Source organism: Strix uralensis, chromosome 1 (genome assembly GCF_047716275.1).
Source record: "Strix uralensis isolate ZFMK-TIS-50842 chromosome 1, bStrUra1, whole genome shotgun sequence".
NCBI lineage: Eukaryota > Metazoa > Chordata > Aves > Strigiformes > Strigidae > Strix > Strix uralensis.
Genome location: NC_133972.1, coordinates 55,115,695 through 55,139,713, shown reverse-complemented (window position 1 = coordinate 55,139,713; position 24,019 = coordinate 55,115,695). Strand labels below are relative to the sequence as shown.

The 24,019-nt window shown below is 38.9% G+C and overlaps 1 protein-coding gene across 2 annotated transcripts in view; it reads right to left on the bottom strand.

Annotated features, from left to right (window-relative positions):
• ZEB1 (zinc finger E-box binding homeobox 1) overlaps positions 1–24,019 on the bottom strand; it is a 126,821-nt gene that overhangs the window by 100,711 nt on the left and 2,091 nt on the right. The gene's annotated exons all lie outside the window — the stretch shown is intronic.

The window sequence follows — 24,019 nt, the reverse complement described above, 5'->3', positions numbered from 1 at the left end:
TTTGAGCTATGAGACTCACCACAACACTTCCTACGCTTCTTTTGGGTAAACTCAAACTATGCTTCTTCATTCTCAGCACTAATACTTTTACTGCAATTTTTATATAAGTTTTTTTTGATGGTGGTGGTTTTGGTTTTTTTTTGTTGTTTGTTTGGGTTTGTTTTTATTATAAACACAGACACAATCTTTCCTGTGTATCATGCTATGCTAGCAACCATTCTGAATAGCTGGCACAAGAAGCAGGTGTAGTATTTTAGCCCTGGTCTTCACTAGTGACATATACAACTGCAGCACCACTTCCTCAGCACTTTCCTGAAAACAAGGAGCCATTTCTGAGAGTCCTGGAAGCCCACCACAAACCTCAACACCTTTCAGGACCACCCTTTCTAAGGTATGCACAGCAGTGAGCAGCTACAGTCTGAAGAACTTTCTAGTGTTTTCTGTAATTATACTCTAGCTGAAACTAGCTATTCAAGACTGAAATCCCCAAAAGGTCAATATGAAAAGTTAGCGAGTGAAGATTCCTTCTGAGTAGATAATCCCACTTACTTACTGCTACATATTGGACAAATTATTTGCAGGCCACCAGTTTCTTTTATATGACATTTCATAAGTGTGGCTATTAAACATGTGGATTTGAATTCTTCAAAAGGATATTTGGAACAGATAAAAATATTTTTTTGAAAAAAAATAAGCCATTTCCTAAAGACTTCTTAAAATTTGCACCAAATGGATCAGAACCATAGACCATTTTCACTCAAACATCCTATTTTCAGACTACTGAAGGAACGTGGTGACTTTTAATAGATCTTCTTGTATAACTTTAAGAGATTTTTATTTTTACAGAAATAGATTAATATAATGTTTAGTCCATGAAATTAAACTAGTTCTTTTCAGCGGAAATTTGGGGAAATTAAATATAAAGCTTCTAATATAGTTGTGCAGATAGACTTAGCTCCTCCGTGATTTTAAATCGCCTAACAGTTCTGAAGTAAAAGCCACGACACAGGAATCAGATACAAACCTCTGTTTCAAAAGTAGACTGATACTACTCTGATACAGTTATAGGAAGGAAGAGAAGGAAGCACAAAGATACTTGTCAGGCTGCATGAATTTGTATCTGCTGAACAAGCCACTGAAAAAAACCCAGCATGAAGTTTGAGAGAGAAGGGAGTTACAGTGCCCTTAGTTTCCCCCTGAGTAATCTACACCTGAAGTGATGGTTCAAACAATTCCATCACTTGACCTCAAAATCCAAGATTTTACAAGAGACTGTTGCAAGCTGAATTCCTACAGGTTACCTACTGTGTTTCATCAGTCCACTAATTTATTGCAATGGTGCAAACCTACTCCTGTTCTAACGTAAGTCTCTTCATCTCCACAAATAAAGTCAAAAAGACTGTAAAAAAAGTTGTACCATATGAACATTAAGGGATGGAAGAATTTCAGCTAGTTTTGCACAATATGGGACACAACTAAATCCAGCTATTTGTTTAAGCACCATTCTCCAGGTTCTTGTCTGTGTCCCCCCACCCCCAGTCACTTCACTAATTAAGTACAGAATGTATCCTGTGGTTATAGTGAGCACTCTCAGTATCAAGGACATAGCAAAATCCAATCTGTCTGCATATCCAGAGACACATTCTCTGACTACAAAGAAATCTTTAAAAAGGAAGTATTAATATAATAGGAAGAAAGAACAAGGAGTAAGAAAGACACTTTTGTGTCTAAGTAGCTCAGTTACACAACTGACTCTTCCTTGATTTGAAACAATTAGCAATTACTCTAACCACACTGAACTCAAGGCCATTGCACTGAAAAATACACTGCTATAAAAAAAAAAACAAAACCAACAACTTAGCTCTTCATAGTGATATCTCACACTTCAAAACTGCTTTTCCCTTACCAAATCTCCCTGCTCCAATGCCCCACACATCAGTTTCACTTGTGATCATCAATTTAGTACAAAAGCACTATTTAAGTAATCAACAAAAATTAACATTTTAAGTTAAAAGCCAGTTGTGACTAACTCTGATAGCACATGCAACTGAATAAAACAACAATTTCATTGCTGTTTCCTAACAAGACTTCAAGCATACTAATTGCAAGAAGCTCATTTGTTTCCTGTTAAGAGACAGCAGAAACCTCACTTGAGTCAGATGGGTTCAGCTACAGCTCAACACCAAGATGTTCTGAAGGGAGGTGCATGAGGCAGGGGGAAGGCAGGACGCCTGCTTCCCAGCTGAACTGAGATACCAGTCTGTGAATCCCAGAGAACTGAATAACACTTAAGACCAGACTGTTAGAGAAAGCATTGAGACAGGTATCATCTTCAAGATGTAGCTTTTAGCACTCAAATTTCAACCATGATTGTAATTTTCAGAAGAAAGTAACACAGGAGAGAATTCACAAGGCGAGTCTTAATAGTAAGAAGAACATCAAACAGTTTTTCAGCTGTTAGAGATAAAAAAGGCATTCGGGTGAGATACAGCTCACAGATAACAAAACCCAGATTTAAGAATTTATACATCAACTAGCTGCCTAAGTTCCTCTATAATCAATGATATCTAAAGAACTATTCTGATCATCCTAAAGCAGATACCTATGTTCAGTCAGCTGAAGAGCTCTTCAGGTCCACTGACTAGGTCCCCGCAGACTATAATGGGAGCACAGGCAATGAGCTCACACCCTGACATCTAAATTTAGGTGCTCTAGTCTGTGAGCCAACCCTTCAGTTTATACAGCCAAAGTACATAGGCATGCTGATAGGCCAAACATACACATGCTGTAAGCAACTGCTTGGAGAACTGTCCTTTAAAAAAAACCCTTTTCTGAACAAGGACTCTCATGACAAAATGCAAGTCAGTATAATAAGAAAGCCTGCTAATAGAGCACGAGTTGAATTACTGAACTATGTTCCATGCAAGTTTCAGTTTGCATGAAAAGGAAATGGTTTCTGGACATACATAAGGAGGGAGAGATTCTGCCCTACAAAAGTTGTCTTCAAAAATAGCAACACATCTGAATGATTTCCAGCAAACAACTGGTCAGGGAAAACATCCCTCATTCATGAGCTGTGTGAGCAGGGAAGGGCTGACAAGGATTTGTCATTTCAATAAGTAAGCATTATAGTTGTGCCACATTTTTCACCAGCGGTTACATATATGTACATAGTGTTAGACTTACAAACAAGAAAACTAAATAAATAAAGGTTGAGCAAAAGAAAATAATCTGTTCTTAAAAAAAAAAAAAAAAAAAAAGAAAAAACTCTACACCACAAAAGCCAGAGGAATTTGAGGTAGGGCATGCTCAGACACTACCATATGACAACAAAGTACCACTTCCATGAATTACTGTGAATTGACCACTTCGTCTTAATCTGTCCCAATTGTGAGATAAACAGAGGATAATCTCTACATCCTATGCCTTCCACAGATCCACTTGTTGACAGAAACAAGGAAGGCATCAGTTGTTTGCCTACAGAATAAGGCTGGGACCACATGTTTGACAATTATGCAGGCTAACATCCTTCTCTCAGGCCCTCAATATCACAGTTCAGGAAAGGACAGAAGAGTAAAAGCACAGGCTACATTCCTGACCATTGAGATGCTAACAGTTGGCCTACTGAGATGTTCATCTGCACCCAGCTCTCTTGGTGACCAGGATTCTCCAGTGTAGAGGATGACTGACACCTCTCTCTACAATTCATTAGTGTGTTCTCCCTTGGGTTACCTGTCAGCTTGACCAGGAATGATTTTCAGTCGAGGACCAGGATGTAAAAGCATAGATTCAAGCAGCAGTTACAGGGAGATGTGAATGAAATATTGCTGTAAATAACATGACATTGATTCTGCATTATTCTGTCTTCTTGAAGTCTCACAAAAGCTGTCACTTCCACACCTGTACTAAGATTTCATCATGACCACCAGAGCTAATGCTTTCCTTAAACCTTTGTTTAACATAATCTCCTTCATTTAATACTTTTTCATTTCCAGTAGCAACCTTTCCATTATTTCACCTGAGCACATAAATTCATAATTATTTTGATTGCCCTGTATTCCCTCTTAGCTACTGGGATGGGATTGTCTCCAAGAAAAAAAAAAAAATGAAGCAAATCAATAAATAAAAACCCCAGAAAACAATTCCACAATACTAGCGGTGCAGAGCTGTCAGCTCATTTAAGTCTTCAGTAGTTGCTACTTAAATAGGATCAAAGTCAATTTTAAATGGAGAGGTGAGGTAACTTCTAGTTTTCCTTTTGGAATGAAGTATTCTACAACATAACCAAATGATAATATTTAGCTAAAGCTCAAAGTCAGAACAAAAACTGTAGGGCTGTCAGTAGCCAGACATGCTAGAGGGCTCCACTCCACTGTCCCTAGACACAGGGAAACCTGTGGAAAAAAACACTTCTTCCACATTTTAAGATGAGGCCATTCACATGTTCAACACACTTACATTCTTTAAGAGCTCAAAACTATAGCAGGGCACAGTGGCTTACTACAAATGTAGATTTCAGTCGAGGTTGAAGGAGTGCTTTACAGCAGTGGGCTAAAGGCCTTGGAAGGCAGGTTTTTCCAAATTAGCAAGAAGATTCCGCAGTGTGGTAAATTGCAGGGGCAGGTGAGCAGGCTTCTGGTCAGCTATTCTGCCAGAAACTGTGGCTCTGAATGCACTTTTGCCCATGCTTTTGTGGTCTAAACTATTCCAAATTAGACAGTCTTTAAGGCACATTAGAGTTTGCTTATTCCCCCAGGCACTTGTGTTTACGACAGTAAGAGAAATGTAAGATCAGACATGTTAAGTTTACATTCCTGAATTGTTAACTGTTGGTATTACTGAAGTATATAGCTGCCTCTTTAAACTAAACTGCATTTGTGATCAACTGTGAAATTAGATCAGCAGCACACAGCTAGATTGTTTTGCTGTTTCCGTTATGGATTTTTAGCATTGTATAAGTTCTAAAAACAAGAGCGCTGTTACCTCCTTACTATTCATATCACTTAAAAGAAATGCTACTTAGTAGCAAGTGTGACTGGCTGTTCCCTGCTCTGCCACTAATTCACTTCCTTGCTTGATCTCTCTATTGCATGTCTTCCCACCTTAAGCTGGCAGAAGAACAGTTATTCCAACCTTCTTGGAAGACCCCAAGAGCAACTAAGGATGCACTACTTTGCAACTAGGTATGAAACAGCAGGTTTGTTTCCTTCAGATTTGCTCCTACAGTTCAGCCTTTTCACTTCACAGCTGGTTGAGCTGCTTCTCCAAATCCCACCTTCACATCACTAGAAGTTAAGAAAACCCACAAGAGAACACAGCAGATTTGGCAGCCGTTAGACTAGCCACGGGAGCATTAGTTACTAGAAAACCTCCCCTTAACATCTCAAGGCTGAAACAGTCTTGAAAAGGAGAACATAAAGAAAAGAGAAACTCTTACGCAGCATGTAGTTTCATAGCCTGACAGAAGAGGAGGGAAGCAGAAATAGGAGAAAAGCTGCCATTATATAACAATGTAAGTAGCATTCTAAGAAAGGGAGATTTGATTTACCAATTAAAAAAACTTGATGTTGCAGAAGTGAACATTTGACTGTTGCTTTTTAGTTCTGATTAATACAAGCAAAGGATTTTCTGGTATTATTTACAAGTACCCAAGATTAGTAGATAAGAGCTCATAAACAGCTCTGAAAAACATATATCAATTTCACTCAACTATGGTGGAATTGTTCAGAGTTTTGCTATACTGTGAAACAGTAAACACTGTGGCATGTATTTGTAGGTGGATATTCTAGATATAAAACTTACTAGTTTACAGCCTACAAGTGTAAGGGAGTTTTAAGATGCAAGTTCTTGCTGTCATTTATATTATACAATTAAACTAAGCATGCAACAAAGACATTACAGTCAGATACGTAGATGGATGCTTTCTGTGGTTGGTGACACTCAGGTATGTGAGAGCAACAACCAAAGAAGTATGGCCGGTTGTGATGGGACGGGAAACAGTGAACAATGTGGGGGGGAACCCACACAAAAAAGCACATCATGCTGCTCAGCCTATCTGAGATTCTGAGCAAAATTACCTTGGCAGCATTGAACAAAGGCACTAAACTTACTCTTTGAAGCAGCAAGAGATGATGACAGTAGGTTCCTCAGAATTACCCTCCTAGAGCAGTTATTGGTAGCACTAAGCAGACGGGACAGTGAAAATGTGTCTGTCCAACATACACAAAACTTGAAAGGATGCAGCTAACAAGGAATGAAAGCCATTACTGAAACCTTATCAGAATGCTTCCTAACCCCAAATACCTCTTCTGCCCTCCTGCCAGTGGCTACTACCTCCACAGCACAGACAGCTAACGCAGGCATAGGTCCAGGCCTCCGCTACTTCATTTTAAAATTACTCTGCTAGGCTGGAGTCTGCCAGCAGCTCCAGCTTGTGTGCTGGGCTGTGACCTGTGAAGCTGAGGACTCCTTCAGTTGCTTCTGCGATGGAAGCAGGAGCCTGCTGTGGGTCTTCATGTCCACCAGAGCAGTGGACAGCTGCTGCTCTTCAGCCATCCCAGCTCACCTGGGTTGAGCAAGAGAAGCAGAGCCCTGCTCTACCCAGAGCATTTGTTCTCCTCTCTCCCAAGGTGGATTGAAATAACTCAATTCTCCTTTAAAAAAACAGCCCCCCAAAACATCCAGCTCATCAGCAAGTCTTTGTGTGAAAGTGTTTTAAATCTGAAAACTGGGTGGTGAGTGAAGCACATTTGTTTTCAAGCAGAATGAACAGGTTTTTAAGCATTTACCCACTAAGCTAGGAAAAGAGAAAGTAAACAGTGAAAAGCATGGAAGAAGCTGAAGGGACCTGCAGGTTTAACACAGAGGACATCCAAGTTTCAAAGTTTAGTTTAAAAAATAAAAAAGCACACTCATGCTTTCAGAATGACTCTCATTAAGTTTATTTAAAAAAAAAAAAAAGAGAGATATGTCCTTGTTGCTTAATGTAGCTTTTAATATCTGAAGTTAATGAGCACAAGTTATTTCCTAGTTTGGAAGCCCTTAAAAAACAAGTCCCCCTCTTTACTTAAAAATAAACTTTGCAAAGTTTGATTAAAAAGTAAACAGAAAAACCCCAAACAAGTGCACATGTAAGGTGGAAAACACTGGCTGAAGTGTCAGATTAGGAAGTGCTCATCCGTGAGCTGCGGGAGGTTCAGAGAGACATGTTAAGCTGTTTCGGGCAAAGCCTCAGAAGTTGCAGGGTAAATCTACACAAGCTGAAAACCCACAAGTTGGAGAGAAATTTCCCACAAGCCTCGTGTGAAAGACTGCCTCCTTATACTCGAGTCTTTGAATAGTGCTTTTCTTCTGAAACAAAGTGTATGAGGTACAGCGAACAAACTGTAAAGGTAACTAGGCCTTTTGTCATATAGTTCCTCCACCCACTTGTACTTTACCACACAATAGCTCGTTTACAGATTCAGACCACTCCAGCTCCACACAGAAACAATCCTGTATTGTGAAGTGAATCTACCACAGGAGTAAAATCTAAAAATACTGCGAAAAGTCTATAACAATCATTTAGTAGAACTCTACAGTTCTTCCCTTAGAGACAAAGGCTTTCCCAATTTGAATGGGTAATAACAGACTTAGTCACTCCTTACTTATGACTAATAGCCTGCAAAAGCAAAAAATACATATGTACCGTATATGAAGCTGTTCATCTCTTAAAATAAAAAGATGATTTACACTGAAGCAAAAGTAGTTGTAGTATAAAAATCCATGTTATTTCCCCTCCCATCTCCACTGGGGAGAACAAAGCACTATGTAACACAGACCCATTTCTGCGTGTGCTACCCAAGACAAGCTATACGTGTTTGTTTACATCAGTGGATAGGTGCAGCAGCTACAAAACAGCTATGAGTGGAACAAATAGCAGATCACATGGATCAACCAGCAATCTGCCTAGTCAGCCATACATTAACACAAGTAAATCATTGGAGACCAGTTAGGTTGTTGGGAAAGTCTGGAAGAAAAGACGGATAGCCTACCTATACTCTACTTGCACTTTCACCTCATAGAGAATAGTTACTCCATCCCCCACAAGCCACTATAATAGAATAAAGATAAACGCGGGGATTATGCCAAGTTGACCCCAGGCTTTGTTCTTTCCCTCCAAGCACATTCAGTGAAAAGGTCTAAACACACATCTGATTTGACAAGCATTCAGATTCACAAAGAACGTGGTGAAAGTGAAATCATACTTGGGGCATTCATGGGTCCCTATGTCAAAGGTCATTCAGCAGTGTTTCAGCTGCTGCTTGCCAGGACTTAAAATGAACTAGTTTAAGTCCCCATCGCCACAGACACCAACATATAGTTTGTGCCAGTCAAGAATATTTCATAGCATGTTTAGCAAAATTTAGCTCAGAGATAATTTCTGGACAAACAGTTAATCCTCACAACTGGCACCATCTCATCTAGAAAAGATGAATAATTTTCATTTTTAGCCAGATTCTTGCTGTCAACTCACATAATTCATCCGCAGAATACTGAATTATTATTAGAAAGAAGGTCTGAACAAAGCATTTATATGCCTTCCCCCTTTAAAAAAAGCCCCAGGTTTTTTCTACCTAAAAGGTTGAACAGTTGATTCAAGCAGAAAAAAAAAAAAAAAATCACATTTAAATCACTTAGCTAAACCAGAGAGCTCAAAAAGCTTTATTTAATAACTTTACATTGATTTTCTCAGTTTATCAAATATTATTCAAGCCTTCCAAGGTTCATTAAGGATGTTTAAAGAAGGTGCATTAGAAACTAACTTGAAACAGTAGCAGGCTGGGCAGCTTCAGGGCTATGAGAAGTGGGGGAGAAGCAACTGAAAACCTGCTGAGAAATAACAACAAGGCAGGAAAACAAATGTGTTCTTCCAAAGCCTTTGTGAAGCTCACTCCCGGCTATGGGCAGCACAGTGGTAAGCCCAGCTGTCGATTCAGCAAGCTGCAAGACTGTCACTCCAAAACAGGTCACAGTTCAGCAAACAAGTTGTTATTTGTTTTTACCGCAGATGAAGAGGTCTACTCGCTAAAAAGTGGCATTTCTGAGGCAGTGTTTTCCTAGGAAGAACTATATACCTTTATGTATTACATAGAATGTAACATGTTGCCAGCAGTAGACATCAGTAGACTTCTTTACTGGAGACAATCTCAAACCTCACTTTATTACAGGAGGTGGTTTCACATAAGGATGCTGCTTTGACACAGCTGGCATGCAGACATATTTCTGTCACTTTGTTAGCAACCCAGACTTCCCCAAAGTTGAACAGCAGGGCAGCGACATCTCCTCCTCCTACTACTACCCCTAACTCCTATGCCAAGGCATTTGGAGCATCTGCCAAAAAGCAGCCTCTATTCCTTGAGGTTTCAACCAACAGCATACAATTCAGTAATGATAGACATAGAACCCACAACTGACTGTTTCTCAATGAAGTAGCAAGATGGCCTGTGTTTAGTGGGACATGCACCATTAGCTGACAGGAATTAGTTGCATGACATACTCTCATCTCATACACTCAGGCATCAATTTAAATAACCTTTGGGCAGAAGACAGCCTTTATCCTTTTGACAAATGGGAAAAAAAAAAATCTCTCAAGGAAGCACAAAATGTGCTTGTTCTTTTAGGCTAAAGAAATAGGCCCTCTCAAACCCAATATGACTTCTTCATCTGCACCATTCCCCCATGAATAACTAAGAATCCAACTTAAATAAAAGATTGACATCATCTCAAAGACTGAGTATTTTGTTCCAGAGCCCTCATGCCTAAATGGAAACCCACATGTAACAGACTTTCCACAAGTGTCCAGTTTACAGAAATGCAGAAAAACACCAAAAATAAGGACACACTTCTAAAGAGTTTAGGACAGAAGAGATGACTAAAACCCCTTGTTCTTCCTCACATGATACTATGAGGATGATAACACAGACATCACAAGGCAAGGCAGGCCTTGCTTCTCTCCAGATCCCTTCTGTCCCCCAGGGGGAACAAAGCACGTTGCTTTCCTAATGACTGGCAGGTCATGTTCAGGATAGTATGGAAATCCCTCCTACTCTATCTGCTGCGTAGGGAAAAAGATTTGTCATGTTGGTGCAGTTGCTTACTAGTTTTAGAATATACTGAGTTTTGCAGATGGTTGTAATGGCTACCAGATAGTTTCGGAATCTGTGAGGTACAGAGTATTAAGATTCAATTAAAAAAACCCAAACAAAACAACAAAAAATCCCACCAAAACAGAGGTATTGATTAGGTATCACCAATAGCATCCAAGGCTGTATCAACATGTTTTTGCCTGTGTGGTTTTCTAGAACACCCTTACAAATCAAAAGGAAATCTAAAGGCAAGCACATGTGAATGAATTTGAAAGATTTTGAATACATCCTTCCTCCAAAACAGAACTTGACACTCTTTGTTCTCATACACTACAGGCTGATCTGCTGAGGACTATGTTTCAGTCTTTGCAAGTTACCCAAATTAAAGAGTTCCCGACTGTAACAGACAGTGTCCACTGAAGTACTCTGCAACAGACACATAGGTTTTGCAGAATTGCATGAATTGCTCCAAGAAATCTAAACCACTTATTATTACAGCAGAGATAATCACATACCTTATTTTAAGCTCAAAAACATCGATTTGGCTCTTTTGGTAGCAGTTTTTTCCCTTCTCTAAAATAGTCTTGCTTGGAAGAGGAGGAGGGGGGGGAAGAAAAGGAGATAAAAACACATTGTAGATCTCCATGTCTTAAAATCTTGAAGTTCTTGGACAGCTTGATGAGATAGCTTGACAGAGTTCATTACCTCACCCAGGAGGGAGAGCAACATTTTACTGATGTCTTTAACTTCTCATAAGAACTACTCAATTTATGACGAGGAAAAAACATGAGCTTTTTAACATTTGTCTCTGAAACATATCTAAGAGACTCTTCTTTCTATTTACATAAAAGAAATCCCACAAAATCAGAGTCACCAGGATTCACACAGGGTCTACAACTCATAGAAAAGATGGCAACAAAAATATCTCAGTCAGATAACAAAACCACATACTCTAATTCTTCTACTGCAGAGACACACTTCTGTTCTACCTATGGAAAACAGTAGACAAATAAAACTGAGGTAACTACATGGTTCTGTGCTGAACTAGGGAGCATCAGCAAATCACTGTAAAACCTATGAGCTTCCACATTAACAGCACTTCATTTGTCAAAGCTTAAGGCAAGGGCTGGCCATCAGGATTCATGAAAGCAAAATTGGGGGGGAGGATATAAGAAGGCATCTTCCAGGCCTGTATCCTCCAGGCATCTCATTTTGTGTCTAGCATTGCACCTTCATTTGTACAAGGCCTTCTGTAATTTCATAGTTTATACATTAGATACTTTACAGAGGAGACATTAAGACATTGCCTCCTCTTCCTCACTACAATCAGCAAACAAAAGACTATTTGTCCACAGGAAGTTTTAAACTACGTTATACTTAGAGTTAAATCTTGTGATAAATATTCTGAATTGGTTACATTTTAAACCTGAAAATATGGATTTCCAGGTTTGAGATTTCACCTCCACGCCACCTCAGGCACTCCATAGTTCTGTGGCTGGTGGCCATAACTATTGTGTCCTAAACTCGGAATTCCAACTCTATTGCACTAGTGCTTGCCAACAAGAAACAACAAAGCAATCTTAAGCATCAACCCAAAAGCTGTTAAAGTTGGAAGATAATCTTGTTTATTAGTACTAGGACTATATTTTACTAGTGCATTTTAAAATACAGAACCTCAACCACACTAGTTAACTAAATATTTATTTTCAAACTAGCAGGCACAAGACCCAGTTAAAGGCTCGAGAATTGCTCATTGAAGTGAATTTGTCCAAAAAGGACATTTGAAAATGGTTTTCAAATTGAAAAGCTTGGTCAGACAGACTGACATACCATATCACTTGCAACTGATTAAGAGCAATCATGCAACTTTAGGAAGCAAGAACAGTAAGTTCCCCCCTGCCCACCGCATCCCCCTATGGTATACCCCATCACAAGACTTTTTATGGAAGTTTGGAATAATTTAGCACAGATACTTTCATACCTGCAAACTTTCCTCATACGTGGTATTTGAACCAGCTACTCTACTGTTGCAGCCTAAATATTACAAAAAACAGCAAGTAAAACTATCTGCCAAAAGAATTTTTCTCTATTACCTAAACACCATTAAGATAAAAAACCCCATATTTCTTTCCTATGTTTCCTTCTGGTTGAGTGAAGTTGAGCTTTCAATTGTTTTACCACTCTGTCTTTGTTATTCTGTAACTTCTCAGATATGCCCTGAAAACCAGCCATGGCACAACACTTGTAGCCATGTCAGATCAAGGCAGCAAATACCTTTCTCAGTATTACGTGTGATTATAAAAGTCACATAAAAGATGAGAATAGTTCTAGACTTTTTTTTGTTCATATTCATAAATGCAACTTCCCTAAGCTGCTTTCAGTAGTGCCAATTAAGTCACAGATGTTGAAAGATTTGTAAAATATGTAGCCACCTCCTTTCCCCATAAGGCAGTTTGCTTTCTTATTTTTACTCATTTGCATTACAACCAGTGACTACCTCCCTTTCCACCTGTGACTGCAGAAACTAGTGGCTTCCTACTGTAAACCACAGCAATCACACAGGACAAGGAAAGAGGAGAGGAGAAAACCCCTATAGATGCTCTCTTAATAAACCAGCCTGGAACGTATTTTAGTTGTCACCATCTACAACTACGCACTGTTAGAGATTGTTAACTAAGCTTTTGTTTCATCGCCAACTTCCTTCATAAGTAGCTACAGTCTTCAGCACCATTAAAAGCTCATATGATCATAGAAGCAATTCTGAACTGCAAAATAAAAATGCATGTAAAGTGAATTAATACTGCTGTCAAGGGAGCAGCATCTGTGGAGCTCTGTGGCATAATAAGGCTCAGAATCACTCTCAGCTGTTTCATTTTTCTTTGTGGGGGGCAGACTTTACAGGGAGAGAGGAAGGGAGAGACAGAAGTACGCATGGACTACACATTTTGAGGAAGAGTTTTCCCTTAAGGAAAATAAATCCAAGAGACTGGGGAAGAGTTGGTGCGTAAAGTGCAGCTAAAAGGTGATCTTCAAGGGACACGGTCCATATAGCAAACGGAATATACATCCAGAACAGCCACAATGAGACCTGGCAGCAGCTGACAAAATGAGAAAAATAACACAAAGGTTACTCAAACAGTATTCCCATTTTATTTATTATAAATTGTAATTTGCACATTTTGCTGCTAAAGCACAGATTTCCAGAGTCCTCTTACGTTGTATTCACAGTGACATATTGAACAGACTTCAACAAGCAAGACAGACTAAAACAAATATCAGTTAAGAGGTTTCTTTAAGCATTTTAGGAGAAGTTTGCGTGTTTTAACAATTCCTCCTATTCTGCATACCAAAATGTTTTTATGCTGACTTGCCATTTAGTTTGGAAGCCCACGTTTACATGAAGCTGTCGTCTTTTCCCAAGCAGAAGTCATCCAGGAAGATCCTCCATTTAGCATAAATAAAAGCAGTGCACCTTTTTTTTTTTTTTGGGGGGGGGGGGGGGGGCGGCGGGGGGGGCGGGAAGAGCACCTTTTAGAGCTTGCATGCCATCAAACAAAACATCTTCTTGAAAGCTGTAACTGGAAGTTAGGAGGGCAAGAGCAGCCACTGCTGCTTACAGACACAGTAAACTGTAGACAATTAAGGGGTTTTTTTAAACACCAGATTCTTATAATGGGTAAGTATAGCTGTTAAAAGCCTTCATAGAATTCCTAGTTATTTTTCCTGCTACTGTGCTTCTGCACTGACTTGTACCTCTGCTTGATCCAACTCACTATAGCTTTGTATTTTATATCCTCCTCCAACATCTGGATTCCCTCTGTCTCAGCCATGTTTCTGGCCCAATTTCCTTCAACTCTGTATTAGCACATCTTTCAAAAGACTTAATAAACCCAACACACTTCTGCAGGGCAGATTACATAATCCTGTAACTAATCAAAACACTAGAAATAAAAAATTGAAAAGAAAAAAGATACACCTGCACGGTGAAAATGAAACTGAGCCATCATGCTATTACTCCCTTCCTTCCCCCACACATATACAGCAATCAGGAATAGCAAGTAGTATATCATCCATTTAGCTCATTGGTATTTTCCTGCTGGAAGGATCTTCATCACTAGTCTGGTAAAGCACCTAGGAATACTTTTGACACTTAAAAAAAATTAAGTTTATTTTACATGCATTAACATGATCATAAACCAAAGGCTACCCTCTCCATCTTCCCAATACAGATATCCTCCATAGCAGGCTTGTCATTTTTTGCTTTATAATGGAGTCATTTTATTGTATGCAAGAAGCCTCAGGCATTTTCTACAGCCCATTACTCTTTGCTGCCCACATTCAGATGGCTAATCTGCTATCAGCCAGAAGCTTGACAGACAAAAGGAAAAGGCAGGAAAACAGCACACGCGGTTGCACATGCGCACACACACTTCAGCTACAAAATGTTTCAACAGTAGACCCAAAAACCAACAAGACACACATTTGATTGCAGTCCTACTTAATGCTTCTGTGGTTGAAGGAAGACATATGAGTTCTTCAAAGGTAGATAGGCTAGGGAGACTTTTTTTTAAAAAAAAAAAAGCAGCTTAATTAGGATGCCTATTAAGATACATTAAGGCACAAACTTGGAAGGTTTTACTCAGTAAGTGAGCATCTTGGTACTTGAAAAGTCACAAATATCTTTCTACTCTGAGGATTTGTTATACAAGACCTTCAAAACGCTTTAAAAGTATGGCAAAAGTTAGAAAGATTAAATAAGGGCTAAATATAAGCAATTGTAGACTATTAGAACAAGACATTTAGCAAGTTTTCAATTTTAACACTCCTGTTTTCCTACCTGCTCAGAACTCAGATTTTTTCAAAATGTCGTATATTCTTTTCTACATCCCAAACTATTGTGACACCATACATAAGCAAAAACAATTGCAGTGAAATGATTTGCATATGATGTTGCAAAACAAGGAGCTTTTATTTTTTTTTTTTTAAAAAAAAGCTTGGGGTAATTCAAAGGAGAAGGCTTGTAACTTCACACCGAAATAGAGAAAATGCCCGTATTTGCTGGAGTTCTAAACTACCTTACACATTTTGTTTCTGAAGGAACACATCTCAGCAGAGTCACAGGCAGTACTGGCAAAGATATTTTTTTAAGCATCAGATCTACAGGCAACAATTTGCCTCAAACACTTTGTAAGAATTTTCTGTCAGGATCACAAATCTCTGTAGTGTATCATGATTTTTATTCAACTAAGTCTATTTGTATCCTTTGCAGCTGGAAAGCTAAAATTGTCCCTCTTGTGTAAACTGGCTTAGCTCACAGAAACAGAAAGTCTGCCACTAGTTTTAGTCATTCACATGCCAAGGTACAAACCTGGCTCATCCTTTTAAGAAGTCCCTCTCTATCATGTAACTACCACATCAGCTATGTAGGCTGATCCCTGAAAGTGTGATTAATTGTGTGGCAAAATACGGAGAACTATGGCATGTTACACTGCATTATGCGTCACTAGAAATATTTCCCTTTTCCTATGCTACAACTACCAATTCAATTTTGCTTCTCATTTCTGTTTAAGTTACTATTCCACTTCCATGCAGAGTCTCCCACCATTTTGATTGCAATATAGATTCTATCTTACTTCCACTATTTGTTGTAAGACATATTTGGGGTTTCAGGAATACAGTATGTCGGTCAATTCAAAACCTGGAAAAAGTACAAGGTAAGCCTTACCATGAAGGGCAGAAGCTGTCGGAATAGTCTTTTCCATAGAGTTAGTCTCTGTGGTTTTAGTATCATTACAACGCTGTTATGAATGACATAAGTTTACCTTGTGTTACTACAGGGAGCATTCAAGCCAGCCTAATAGATTAAATTATTGGATATAATAACTATACCTATGTATGTCTAGAAAACAAATTCCTATTGTGAATGCAAATTCACTTATTATAATAAGTTGTCCAACAATCTGCTCCTGTCTAAAGTTTAAAGTTGGCATGAACAGTGTTTTCTTGTTGCCTCCGAGTCACAGAAATTCTAAAATCCAACATGAGTCTTGTCCTGCAGGACGAGTACTTCTCTCCTTCTGTGGCCATGTTCAGCACCATCCCTGGCAGTACGCTGTAACCTTATCTTTCTCTTCCACATGTACAAGGTAAGAGGGGAAAAAATTACTACATTTGCATATGTAATTATGGTGTAGCTCAGCAGTGAGCAAAAAATTACTGGAAGTTGAGAACAGATATGCCCAATGACCACACCTTAGTTTTTCAAATGAAAACGATTTGCAAGGAAGGGGAAGGGACAGCAGCAGGGAAGGAAGCCAGTCATTACAGCTCCAAATCTGCTTCAAAGTCCTTATTCACCACCTCATGCTCTTTGCAGGGCCAACTGTACCTAGGTCCTTCCTGTGAACAATAACATAAGAATGAATCCAGAAGTATGCGACTAGTTGTATTTCACTTGAATTTATCAAATAGCTGTACCAGGAACACTAGTTAAAAAAGAAAAGGCTACAGAAAGACAAATGAAACAGGATGGAAGACTAAAACAGGTTACAGATTCTGATTAGCACCTCCTTTTCCAGTCTAGAACTTCACATGACTTACAGTAGGTAGCATACAGGAGCGTAAGAGAAATAATAAAATGGACTAGAAGGTGGAAAAAAGGAAAATCTGATGCATACCTGAAAAGACACAAGGCAGAAATTCCTCAAGGCACTAAGAAAAACTGTTTAAAAACAAGTGTATTTAGGCAAAAAGGAACAACTTAATGCCCCAAACCGTAAGGGAGATAAGAAAAATTATGTTAGGCTGGGGGAAGAGAGGAGATGTTAGGAAAACAAACAAAAACCCCAACCTGCTTCCTTAGGTCAAATCTACAGTTAAGCAAAAAGCAACCCAATCCCTGTAATTACGGTATGATTTTCTTTCTTCTTTAGTTAGCACTTTTTCAGATGGAATAGATTTCCCCAGGCCTTTTTCAATCGTGCCACATTTGTGATGTTTTGTAATTTCATTTTACTTTCTCCCATATACACTCTGTGGACAGATGTCTCTACAAAATGGAACAGAAAACTGCCCTCAGTGTCTGTCAGTTGTCTGTCAGACAGAATTTGAAAAGGGATGTTTGCTGAAATAATGAAAACATTTCATATCACAATAACTGAAGGTGTTCCCTAGCGTCACTGGCCCAAGTAGCATTTGATCCTAATGAGGACAGGCACACTAGTTCATAGGTAAAAACACTCTCTCTACCACATCTGACTCTTTTAACCCCTTTATTTCAAGTGCCATCCATGAAAATCACCCTCAGGATCATGGTGAAATGCCAGGTTTATAATCCATTTATCTCCAGCGCTCTTACCAACTCCTCCAATGTTCCCGATCTACCACTCAACTTATGAGAATCTAAAAAACAGAAGAGCTTGCAGAACAACAGCAAGTATCTGCATCAAATCCAAAAACATGCTTAGAAGTACATAATACTATATAGTTAGTTCGATAGTTAAGGAAGAGTTGTTTCTTTTCCTTCTGATACACTCCAATATCATATGGGGTTCTTAGCATTTAAAGAAGTAAATTCACATGTCCTTTCACTTAAGGACTGCTACTTGTACTTACAGATCCTACTTGGATAGGACGGAATGTCTTCTTAGCACAGGATAGAATTTCTCTTTTTTACTCTCTCCTCAGCCATAATTGAGCCCCCTAACAATCCAGAAGAATACATTCCTCATTAGACACGTTCATTTGCTTTACATAGTTCTCCAAAATTAGGATAGATGGAACAGATCGAAGGCAAGGAGGGAGATGCTACCAAACAGAAACCAAACATTTGTAAGGGAAGCAACAAAGGATGCCAGTTTTCAGGTTTTAACCTTTGGGCGACAGCAGTTGTTAACCAAACTGCTTTGCAACAACAGGGGTAAAGTCCTCACATCAAGGAGACTGTGACAGCTGGGAATGACAGCTGAAAAGGAGAGAACTGAAACAGGCTGCTTTCAAACAGTACTGACTTCTCAGAGATGAGAAAGCGTATTTTTAGTTAACTTCTGTTGCTCTGAAAAAGCATGTTAAAAGAAGAGATACAGTTACATTACAGTAATGGCATCAGAAACAAGCACAGAGCCAGGCAAAGCAAAAAAGCCTCCTTTCTTCCCTATCTGGGGTTCCTTTGGGGAGAAATGTACAAGTCTAAAGAACCCTGGTTAATATGTTCAGCACTACTCAACTGAAACATTTTAATCACTGCGTCGCTGCTCCACATGTAGAGATACAAACTTAACAAGTTTCTTCTTTCTGCTCTACCACCACCTATCATCCTAACACGTGAATGTAAGCTGTCAGGTACTTGCACAAGGAATCAGATGTATAGGCCTAGATACAGGAAGACAAGACTCAGAACATATATTTTTACTGCCTGAAAAGTGCTTACATACTGTGGTGATGGGAGTAGTATTTTTCTCAGGAGTACTGAAATAGATTTATAAAGCTATGCTGCATTTAACTGTACTCAGTATTTTATCCATCAAGTCTCACTCTTCTTGACTGGGCTTCCCATTTTCCTTGACTGTCACAGAGGAATACTATTTATCTATGCAAGAAACAGACAAAGAAATTATTAAATAAACTAACTGCAGCTCAATGCAAAAGGAAAACTAAAAATAACCCTAGTCTTTCTTTAAAAGAGGAGGGCAAGCAAAGATTAAAAAGTAGTAACTGTGAACAGTTTTTAAAAATACCAAACTTCTGTTACTCTTTCCAATAACTTAAAAATAAGACACTAGGAAATAGCCAGAAGAGCAAACCAAGACTGCTAAATACCCATGCATTTGATAATCTGCTCAAGAAATTGACTCAATCAGAATATCACAGGTAATGGCTCAGCAAGAGGTTTGAAAAAACTTCCCAACATAACATGGAAGCAGAAAGCAGTGCAAAAAAACACACACACAAACCCCCCTATAGAATCCCCCAACAATTCCAGTGTTTCAAGGCATCACCTAGTCAACTGAGGTCAAAGCTATTTCCCACTGTGATCTTCTCATGCAGCCAAGCAGGGACCAGATTCATTGCTCCCTGGAAGGCCACCAAGGTGCATCAGAAATAAGGTATCAGACCTTCAGTCAGAAGCAGATTGCTCCCCTGTTTTGTTCTCCCCTCTTTCCACATAGGCTCTTTGCCTTGCCCATGCACCCCTGCCCATTCATACATACATCCCTCTTCTCTCCACAGTGTATTTGTGTTTTGGGTTTGGGTTTTTTTTTAATTATTAAAGATTTCAAACAGCATTTCCCCTCAAGAAGAAAGAGTCCCTGTCATAACTGATCTATTGTACTGTCTCATTACTAGAGGTAACCACACATCTCCACTAACAAAGATACCAGACAGCTCTCCACACCCGCCTTGCCTCATGCTGCCCAGGCTACCCCGCCAGGAGCAGCACCCACTGGCACCCACAGCCACTTCCCACATGGCTCCGCCTAGCAGCAGCGGCCCCCCCAATGACAAATGGTAGCAGTGGTAAAACCTAGACTTAGCATATGATTGTCCCAGTCAAACTTACTAGGCCTGACATTTATTCACTAATTTCTGGGGAATTTTTGTTTTAAGGAAGACTTACACTTTTTTTTATTTACCTAGCAATCATTTTCAAATATTAGAAATACCAGCCACATGCTGAGACCCTTCAGTCATTACTGCCCCAACAAAACCAATACCTGATTAAACCGTATCTGCCCAGATATTAACCTCTAAGAAAAGTCTTCTAAACACCCCACACATGAGGGTAGGGATGTTGACATTAACAGTATAGGTCTTAAGCCAATTCCCTCCTGTTGTGTTTCACTTTTGTCTATCTACACATCACTGAACTTAAGAGCTGGGAATACAAAAACACCAGAAAATTCTGCTTCTCCAGAACATCATTACATCACCACTGACTACAGAGACAGGAAGTGTCTGTGCCAGTGTCAGTGAAGATACTATCTTAATATCATCTTAAAATTACTAGAGAAAATTGAGTTTTGCATATTGCCACTTCTTTGCTGAAAGTACAGGTATTTCAAGACAATAAATATGGAAGAGCTTAAATATTTAAACTGAAAGCAATAGTAACTGCTAAATAATAAATCTGTTCTTTCTCTTTAAGGCTCTAGATCAAACTGAACACAAGGGTAGTCCCAAGATTAAAAATGGATTGAGACTCAGTCTTGCTATGGACTTCCTGTGTGACCTTGGGTAAGTCACTTGAGAATTTAGTTCTCAAAAATAACAGGCCTATCATAGCTGCCAGAATGAAGCACCAAAGTTTCTGAGACCACGGATGCAAGCCCAGTCCTGCCTACTTGCCCATAATGTAGAAGATCCTACCTGGTGAGTCCTTTTGAAAAATGTAGATAAGTATGATCAGTACTTCAGGAATATTGATATCAAGCACTTGAAACTTCATCTGGAACTGTACTTTGAAAATTGGTATGAAAACCTATGTAAAACCAGAATTATTTCTGTTCATCAAGCTCTTGTCTTGCGCATTCGTGTGAAACCCATCATGAGTAGAATCTTTATGATCTCCAGGGATGCAGTATGTACTGTTAAATACTGGATTTACAGTCAACGAAGCACACCATATTCTAATGAGCTTGCAATATCAATTAGTTAGAGTTTTTGAAATGACTACAAACAGCTAATGAGTTGAAAGCAATGAGCTTATATTTTTGGTAAATAATGACTGAACGTACAAGTAGGAATTCTTAAGAGCCATTTGGCTAGATCCTGTAGTTCCAGCAGTTTCCCTGCAATAGAGAGCAGTTGCTCAAAAATCAGTTAAAGAAATAAAACCAACTTCTGTGAAGCTTGGGGTTGTGGGTTTTTGCTTGTTTGTTTTTTAACATAGTAATAGTGTCCCATGCATTTAAAAATGTCTGTCATCCCTTCCTGGCATTTTAAACTCTGTTAAAACAGATGTTTTCACATGATGAAAGGCATTGCACTGATATTTTGACTTTAAATTATCCCAGTCTCTCCCCCCCCCACCATAAAACTTCTGTAAGAAATGACAGGTTAATACCATCACCTGAGTCCCAGTGGGGAAGGAGGCAGAGGATGGCTGTAGAACCCCTTCCCCCTGCACTGCTGATGAAGGAGCTCACTTACAGAGAGCGAGGGCCTAACTGACTAGTAACTAACCTAGTTACTAACTGACAGTAATGACGATATTAACTGGACCTGTAATAGAGCCCAAAGTCCACAGAAAGACTCAATGGGGAAGGATATCTAACAGAAAATATCCAACAGAAAATCTGGGCTGAGTTCACAGAATTCAAGCCCTCAGACTTATAACTAAAAAATTTAATCCGAGTGACTTCTACGATAGGTAAACCCATGTCGGAAGGAAGGCTTCATCTACTTGCTACTTTTCATCAATTGTTTCAGCAGCAGGTTTACTAGAGTCCTATAAGCAAGGAAAACTGTTTCAGGCAATGAATTACCTTAAAAAACCCTGCCTCAGGTAGCTAATTACCTTAAAACATCCTATTTCACAACTGTTTAAATAACTAGCATTGATTACTGAAAGAAAAATGAATAATGACATTTTAAAGCGTATTCCCATTATATTTCAATAGCTAACATTAAAACAGAAGTATTACTTGTTTATATGAGAGAAGATTTCCCTGGACTCAAACAGTTAATTCAGTTGTCCATGTAGACCTGTTCACTGTGCCTGGAATTTTAACTCTGGCTACATTCCTCAATTCCCAAATTGCAAATTTAAATTAATGCTGGAGTGAAAACATGATACGCAGTGAAAAAAAAAAAAAAAAAAAGGGAGGGGGGCAAGAGAAGAAAGGCATGACAAGGAATGTTGTATCCTGAGTGTCACTAACACCTGACATCCTGCCAGTAGTTAACACCTTGGAGCTAACAGAAATGCACCATGCTTTTGCCTTACTCTAAAGCATTTATGATCCTCTTACAGTCCTTAGCTTTGCAACAAAACTTTATATGAAATGATTATCTAATAAAATAAAAAGAAAGGAAATCCAACTGTAAAGTGATTGAAATAGCGTTCTTAACAAGTCAATCTACATAACCTTTTAGTAATGAACTAACTCACTGTTACCAGGGGGTAAAAAAAAAAAAGAAAGCCTGCCTCATACCCTCTCCTCACATATACCTGACAGCATGCAGAATTTACTGTTTCATACATTCTTCTTTTTAGTGTTAAATATACATCTGAAAACCTGAAGGCATACTTACATTATTTTCAGAACATCAATATATAAGGTTGATATCTTTTAAACCCTCTAGTAAGGGAAGTTTTAAATAGTTTGCTGGTTTTACTTGTCTCACAGCATTGCTGAAGAACAAGATGTCTTACTTTTAGTTTTGCTGTTTAATAAGAATTAAGACAAACCTATAACATATATATGAGAGATGCTAAGAAAGCAACTAATGGTGATCCTGCAAGCCAACTCAGAATACGAAAACCTTTGCTGATATTGAATCTATTTAAAGTCCACACAGGATTTGCAGAATGTGGCAATGAAGATGACTGGCAAAAATCACATCCCTCTTTTCTCCTCCACATTTCTCTATCAAAAGAGGGGGAGAAGGGGAAAAAGTAAATAGGAGGAGAGACTCCTAACTAGCACTGTGTTTCTCCTTCAATCAGAATGGTGCCATCATCCCAACACTTCGCTAACTCCTTTGCTGTAGCAGACTTTCCCGTGTACTGGCCAGAAGTAAGGACAATGACACAGAATAGTTTTCTTCAGGTATGAAGTGCCAGTTTTTCTTGTTAAGTGAGGCTTTAATGGCAGCGCCAATCGGCTCTTTCGCTGATCTCCTGTAGGGGCCAATAAAGAAGGTAGAAAAGGAACCAGCTCTAGAGTTAAGAAGATAAGAGTGTCTTTACAGCTACAGCTAATGCATCAGGATGGCAGCTCTAAGTTCTGGCTCCCAAACACAGAGAGAGAGAAAAAAAAAAAAGGAAACAAAAGTTTACAGTACAAGAATAGCTGTGTTAAGTTTATCAACATATAAACAGAAGGAAAGTTTACAGTATTATGACTCAATGCCATAGCCCAGTATTACTAACTGGCATAGTGGATGTCAAGTGCAATCTCTAATAACCTCACATTTCTGTGGGAAAGCTGGGGAAAAAGGCAACTGGAACAGCATAAAATTGATTTAGTGTATACTATGAACAAGCCAGTTGCTGAAGCACCTCCCGTATGCCGATCTCTCATTAACAGAAGATACCCACCTATAAGAATGAAGCGCATTTAGAGATTTAGAAAAAAAAAATCTCATATTTCTTTTAAAGGTTAAAGGGTTAACATTTTTCTAGCCATTTTCTTTAGTAAACATTTGCAAGTCAAACATAAACCCACTGCTGAGAAATCTCTATTATCCAGAATCTATTATCTAACCGATCCTGATGCTTCAATGCACAATGACTTAAGTTGGTTTTAATTCCTCAAAAAAAGGAACCAAAACCCGCCTAAAACAAGACGTACTACAGTCTACACTGCAGAACTAGTTGCTAAAGACTCAGAGGCTTTTTATAATAAAACTGGTGCAGCAATGAAGTCCAAAAGTGATGAAGATGAAAGATACCTGGAATGATACCACATCTTATACACCTTTTGTTTTCTGCGAGTGATCTATGCTGCAGACAAAACGTTTTGTGCTAAACAGCCTCAAATCTGGTTTTCTAATATTAAGCACAAAGGAAAAACACTGACAGCAAGCATGGTAAATAAATCCCTCCCTTGAGAACGAAAGCAGCAGACAAGAGGGGGCTGACATGCATGCAGGAGAAAACTAAACACCATCTTTTTTTTCTACCTGCACAAGTTGCCATTTGCTGCAGCGATCAAGAATCTCTTTTTCCC